This window comes from Centropristis striata, chromosome 12 (genome assembly GCF_030273125.1).
Source record: "Centropristis striata isolate RG_2023a ecotype Rhode Island chromosome 12, C.striata_1.0, whole genome shotgun sequence".
NCBI classification, from domain to species: domain Eukaryota; kingdom Metazoa; phylum Chordata; class Actinopteri; order Perciformes; family Serranidae; genus Centropristis; species Centropristis striata.
This window is the reverse complement of record NC_081528.1, coordinates 28,137,541-28,144,570: the sequence shown is the minus strand read 5'-3', so window position 1 is coordinate 28,144,570 and position 7,030 is coordinate 28,137,541. Positions and strand designations below refer to the sequence as shown.

At 42.2% G+C, this 7,030-nt stretch overlaps 1 protein-coding gene across 2 annotated transcripts in view; it reads left to right on the top strand.

The window, feature by feature from the left end:
• Positions 1-310: 310 nt before the first annotated feature.
• The window catches only part of pdgfrb (platelet-derived growth factor receptor, beta polypeptide), a 34,554-nt gene continuing 27,834 nt past the window's right edge, over positions 311-7,030 (top strand). The window contains exon 1 of one of the 2 annotated variants that reach the window (XM_059346349.1): positions 311-737. The gene's annotated coding sequence lies outside the window, so the exon portion shown is untranslated. The remainder of the gene's footprint in view (positions 738-7,030) is intronic. The other variant, XM_059346348.1, reaches the window with a different exon arrangement.

The window sequence follows — 7,030 nt, the reverse complement described above, 5'->3', positions numbered from 1 at the left end:
CTCTCACTCTTTCTCTTCCTTTTTTATTGTGTTTGTTGTTTTATGGAGGGGTTAGATGCGGTCCAGATTGCTGTTGCCAATAGAGACTGTCTCAGTTCACCTCCAGTTGCTCGCCACTCCATTCATAAACAAATCACTCCAGCCTCTGCTACCGAAAGAACAACAAGCAGAACTCGACCTGTATTTTGAAGTTTTCTCCCTCTGTCTTTTCTCTTTCTCCCTCCTTTTTTTTTAAAAAACGTCCCTCTATTGCTTTTTGCTCAACACCCACTCACAATTCCCTCCCTCCTCTCCCTCTCCAACTCACTCTTACTCTAGCTTCAGCAGGGCCGGACCACTGGCTCCCTTCTCTGTGTGAATCTGTCAGGGAGGCAGTGTGTGTGTGTGTATGTGTGTGTGCGCATGTCTCCATTGGGAACGCTTCTTTTTAAACTTTGGGAGCGGTGGGCAGGCTTTTTCAGAGTGTGAGAGAGGAGAGTAGACCCCCGTGGTGCTGTGATTTGACTAAACAAACAGCCAGACTTCGGAGCAGTACCTCCTCCGGCGGACTCCCGGGACGGCAGAGATTAACCTCAGACTCTGAACATCTGAGGGATCTATACATCTGAGGCAGCAGCCCCTGTAGAGACAACCAGCTGGAAATCTCTCCTCTGATTTCAGAAGGAGGAGACTGCTGGCCGGCAACCTCCTCGGACAGAGAGGGACGACTTGTCCATGCTTCTAGGATCACTCTGAAGGTAAGAGGTCTTACTTCTCTGTCACTGTCAAGGATTTAAATTTTAGTCACAGCTGCTTGGCGTGAAGATAAACTGTACAAAGTGGTGAAAATTCACTTAAGCCTGCACGGGGAGCCCACTGTGACAATTTCAATTTCATAGCTGTCTGTCAGAGAGAGGATACACCTCATCCTTACAACACTGGACTGTTCATGTAACTTAGATTGGACTTTATTTAAGACAAAACATATCAGACTTTTGAGTCTGTTTTTGTTGTGTGATGTTGTTGCTAGTTAGTGGTAATGTGTCTCTGTTAGTGGTATTTGTTGGCCGCATACTTGCATGTGTACACACCAGCAATTACAATGTGAAAGAGTGTGAGCAACCTGTTCAAACATCAACATGGTGACGGCTTGCATCTCTGTACATAGACACCTTTTCATTCTTTCCACGGTGCAACTTTAACAGTGTTTACCTTCTCACTAAGAGAATACGTTTGACAAGGTATCCCGGGGTCTCACACACACACATACACACAAACACACACTGGGCTTTATAGCAAAAGCTGTTTGTATGCGCTCCACTTTGTGCTTCACTGCTAAAGGGCTTGTTTATACAGCTCTCTTCAGTCACCCTGAGTGAACCGGCGGTCCTTACTGCTACACCATCAGTCTCTTTCCTCCCCTGTGAATGGCCCTACCAGAATCAATCTTCTCTGCATTGCTACATGGAGGAGCTCATTGAAAAGCCATGTCTGTGCAGTGATATCAGACGCAGCATCAGTCAGCGTCTCCAGCATCCTCTGAATCTCCTTTTAGAGATAACGCATACCAGGTTGAATTTACAGCTTAATGCCTCGGCCAACCTTTTTTTAAAAATGTAAATCTCTTAAAGCTGCGATTCGCTCTCGGCTGAGGAACGCAGGGCCGAGCAGACATAAACAACCAGTTGAATCATGTCTCATTCATCACAGGAGAAGGTTTTAGTACCTGGAATGAGTTACATTATGGCAATGTGAGCATGGCAGACACATGTGGCATGCATGTCTTTTCACTCTAATCCGCCATATGTTTTGCACCTGAAAGCCTCCCCACTTCCCTTCTATATGTGGCTGCTGTTGTTGGCTTATTAGCCTGCACATCCATCTTCTTTATACACATGACCTTTCTGATATGGGGGCATCTGAATTAGCATAAGCTGCAATCAAAACATTGTTGGCATGTGTTTTGTGTCTGCTGCTCTCCTCCTCTACAGTTAGGGGTTTCCTTTGATCTTCTCTGGCTCTGCGGATATTTCAGTCCAGACATTGTCTTGTAATGTTGTTGCAGATGAGCTGTTGCATGCATGTCATGCTTTAACCATCAGCGGTATTAGTTTGTGTTGCATTCATGTCATAGTTTAACATCAGCTGGATGTCTCCTGGATAACATCTCGAAGCACCAAGTTGGTGGATACACTCTGACAAATCTGATTTGTAAAACATGGTGAAGTATCATTTGTCTCCGGGCCGGTCGGGGATTTTCTCCCTGTGCGTCAGGCTGCTGGTATGCCCTGCAGCAGAGTTCCTCTCCGCTGCTCTGATGCAGCGCGGTCCAGTCGGCTCCACTCCCCTGGCCCAGACCTAATCCTTCGTCATCAGCTGTTTCCTGGCTCTCTTGGCTCTCCGCATGCCAGCCGCTCTGAGAAAATGTGCTTCACATTATGACCATGCAGAAAACATGCCAGGAGGCTGATTCGGCTCACATGTGCCGATATGTAACCGCCTGAGCCAGGCAGTAAGTTTTGAAACACATTGATCCCATTCTGTCCTCTTGTGATTTATCCTTGGTGAGCGGAACACACAGCTGCTCAGCATGAACTAGTGTGACGTTGTTTAGCTCTGGGTGAGGTGTAGACTTAAAAAAAAAGTCATTTAGAGCACTAAGACATGTTATCACATGGTTAGACTTATTGATGGGAGCATCATGTTTTTTATATTTAGATATAGCACTGTCTGACTCACTCTCTGGTGGTCACTCATCTGCTGATTCATAATATATTCCACATACTTTTGAACTGAGCTGTTGTTTCTTTGGAAGTCTATCAGTCTGATACCTTTACCACGTCTGTGGGTCACTGCTTATTTAATGCTGTGCTTAGGCACTTATTTGTATTATATATAGATTTAATGAAGAGCGCTAAGTGGTGCTGCGATACAGCATCCTGTACGGCTGCCCGTCCATCTGGCCTCCCCCTCCTTCCCTCCTTCTTTCCCTCCCACCCACTCACACAGAGCTGACAGGCAGCTGCATCTCATCTCATCAGCCAGAGAGCACAGCCACTCCTGCAGGAGGACTCTTGCAGGAAATCTTTCTTTTTGAGTTGTAATACCAAAGTTTTAGCAATAAATCAGCCTAAAGTGCAAAGAGGTAATTGTCAAACATGTAGCAGAGAAACTGTGCAAGGGGAGCAGTGGAGGAAAGTACATTAACTCCAACAATGGCATAATTACTGATACTACTACATTTCCACTTCATTGCAGAAAATAATGTGCTATTTATTCCACTACATGTACTGTAAGGGAGGACAGTAGTTAGGCTACTAGTTACTTTTCAGATTTATAGTCATAAACAAAACCTACACAACTAAAGCCTGCTTATGTTTGCAGGCCACTGTCAAACAAATCAGATTTTTCGAGTGTTAAAGGAATAGTTCACCAAAATGTATTTTTGTATATAAATTATCTTGAATGTAATGAATGTAATGATGTAATCTTGAAGTAAACTTGTTTTTCTTGCATGACTCCAAGATGAACGAAGCTTGCACTTGTGTAGGCTCACTATTTGTATGCAGAAATGTTTTAAATAGTTTCATTCATAGTCTAAATGAGACCTAAATGTGCCAGTTTTGTGAGAGTTTGTAAATAGATTTTTTGATATATTTTCAGCATTAAATGTAACCCCCCTTTACTTTGATTCATCAAAAGATTTACTCCTTTTTTGGATTTTTATTTACTGTGGGAGCATGCAACAAGAGAGTAACTGCTACACAAATGATCATTTTGGCTGTTAAGTATTCCTTTAAACTCTTTATAAATTATCTTTTCTCTCTAATCTTTTACTTGAATGCTGCTTATTTAGTCATCAATGTTGCAGATAAATACATGCTGAGGAGGACCTTTTAAACTCACAAATCAACATGTTATATCTAGTTTCCTCCAATCTTTATTAAAACCTAAGTGTAAAAATGGCAATCTGCCAATAGTTTGGGCCTAGCTCTCCATTTTCCCCACCTTTGTGCTGAAGTAAGCTAACTGGCTCCAGCTTCATATTTACCAATCAAACAAGAGAGTTTGATCTTGTTTCTCTCAACAAGACTGAATGATGCACTATAGCAAACTAATCTATTTTTTATTTTTTTAACTTCCTTGACTCAAGCAAAGCATTTGAGTACTTGTTCCACTCCTGCATGGTAATAACATCAGAGAGATATTATAATCTCCTCTCTGAATTTACTACATAAACAAAATTCCAGATTTTCAGCAGGAAGTTTTGGTCTCCATCAGATTCTTTTAAAGCACCACTCTTTCTCTCTGGAGTTTGTGCTGTCCTCAGTCCAACAAAAACATGCTGGAATCGGTGATACAGAGCAGTGAGACAGGAGGACGGAGGAAAACAGCCTGTTGCTTTTACAAGATACGAATATTGCACACAATGGGAAAATGGAGACTAATTTGGATTTCTCTCAGGTTCTCTTATGGTTATGTGCAGTAAATATCTTCCAAGATTCTCTTCAAATATGATCATAACATAACCACAAATAGTATAAATTATCACTCAGATTGATGTTTCTCTGTCACTCTTTCCCCTCCTTTCACTGTTTTCCCTCCTTTGCCCCTTCCTTCCAACATTGTCATGTTCAGGGAGACCATTGGAATTTAAAGCCAGTTAGGCCTAATTGTGTTCAGCTGTTTCTGTTTCTTTCTTGTAGGGGGGTGCGGGTGTCTAAGAGTGGAAGTGTGTGTAATGTCCCCCATTTCTCACGGGGCAGGTCGAGAGGCTTATACCCTCAAGTGTTGGTGTGATGGCCCTGTGCAGGAAAAGGAGGGTGCAGCGGTCTCAGGAGAAACGCGTGGGAGGAAGTGGTGCTGCTTATACTAGCAAACATACCTGATACCCCTGTGTTCCCTCTCAGCAGTTTGAATTAGCCTGGGCTGGGGCAGAGCACACACAAAATTACAGCCTAACTGGTAGTAACCTAAAGATTTACTGCTCAGGAAAATGGGGAACACTGACATAACTTCAATGACAAACAGATGCTTTAGTTTTTGACATCTTAATCATTTTCCCTCATTTAGGTTCCAAAATGAGTAGAAAATCACATCATTAAACTGATATCAAACACAAGCCACATCTGAGACTGTCACTCTACAATCTTCAGTTTTACCCAGAAGCCCTTTACATCCCCCCACCACCACCACAAACAGCATTTACAACTCTGTTTGAAAGGGAGCAAAACCAAATCCACAATTTCCCAAACATGTGTTGCCTCAGCACGAGTACAGAGTCACTTTGGTTGCTGAGGTAAGACCACTCACAGTCACTGTTCCCTAATGCTGAATCAAATTAAAAACAGAAGGGTTTTATGAACAGGAATAGGGGATTTTTGGTGCACCATAATCTGATATTGCAAATTTAGTGCAGCTTCAAGCTCTAAAGTTACAGAATACAAGCTGTTTATGCTGAGAGAGAAGTTTTCAAAGTCCTGAGTCAAACTGTGTCACTGCAACTTCATCTCAGCAACTTCTATAGCTATTTCTGTTTCTCTTTTCATCAATCTGTTCTGCAAAAAGTGTCTCAACTTCTGCCTAAACCATGACACAGACACTTTCCTCAAGTGTTGAAATGTTTGACGTGTTGCTATTACAGTAATGCGTATTTTTAATTTGCTCTTAGTGACAAAACCACATAGAAAAACTCCGGATTTGGCAGCTCCCTTCAGACCTGCAGAGCTGTTAAGTCTCGTATTTAAATCTCACTGCTCAAGAAGCACGGAAAATTCACAGAGGAGATGAAAACATCAGATCTGTGTGAAGAAACTGTGACATTACTCAGTTGAGTACTTTAAAAATCAGCCCTGTCTGCTGTTTGTTTTTGATGTACCACTAGAACATTACGAATCAAAACTAATCAAATCTGCTTGGATGAGTTCAGGGTTAACGATGGATCAGCTAGACTGCTGCTTGTTATCTTGTAAAGTCACAAACATGCTTATTGTGTTCCAGCATAAATTTTTCCAAAACTTAATCAGGAAGTTTAGTTTTAAATCACAACACATGAAAATACATTTCCCTCCAAGAATAATTGAGAAAGCAAGGAAAGTTATTTTCACAAGATAGCTTCTTTATAGTGAAATTCAAATGGCGAGCTTTTAATAATCTCATCTCAGCAAGGTACATTGTGTAGTTCTGCAGTGATTTAATGGCGCCCAACTGGAGAATTAGTGTCACCAGCTGTGGTGGTAGTAGTTGATGGAAGCATTATTTCTCTGTAAATTTGGTTGCAATTTGCGCTACATTTGGATGGAAACTTGTGTCTCAGAGCATGTTTCCACTGCCCCCAAGTGGCAAAAAACACTATTATTGCAGCTTTAAACGTGGCACACATGGAACAGACAGTGCTCGATAAAATTAAACAGATTTTGTGTGGCAGTCATATTTCTACATTAAGAAAGTAACTGTCTTCCTCTCTTCTATTTCTATATGAGAGATTGATTATTATGACACAAACACGGCAGACTGCACACATTTCCTGTTTACAGTAACTCACATACTGTGACAGCATGTTGATGACATGTGTGCTCTCCCAGCTGAAACAGCTTTTTACTCACAAGCCTGCAGTTTATCCATCACTTTAACAGCTCTGGTAATGCACAGAATGCGTACTAACCATGTTGGCGGGCGGCGAGGCCGCCTATGGTAGAAGCAGTGCATTGTGGGTCTGCTGCGGAGGGAGCAGAAGGTTTTCCTCAAGGGAGTGGGAGAGGGGGGGTTGGTCCGTCCAAGACGAGTGATAAAAATGGAGGTTTGTTTGAACTGAGACACACAGGGCCATTTTTTTCCCACACGGCTCGCCAAAGTCCAGCTGGTCAGAGATACGTCTAGAAAACCTGACATCCTTCTAAAAACTAAAAAAGAATTCCTGACACGTTCATTTATTCTGCCCTGCAGCTATTCTCGTGACCTGATTTTGGACATGTCCTAATAAAGTGTACAGCGTCAGTGATAGTCTGTCTTATCTGAGCTATAATTGTTTGCTTTGGAAAGAAGTGACCGC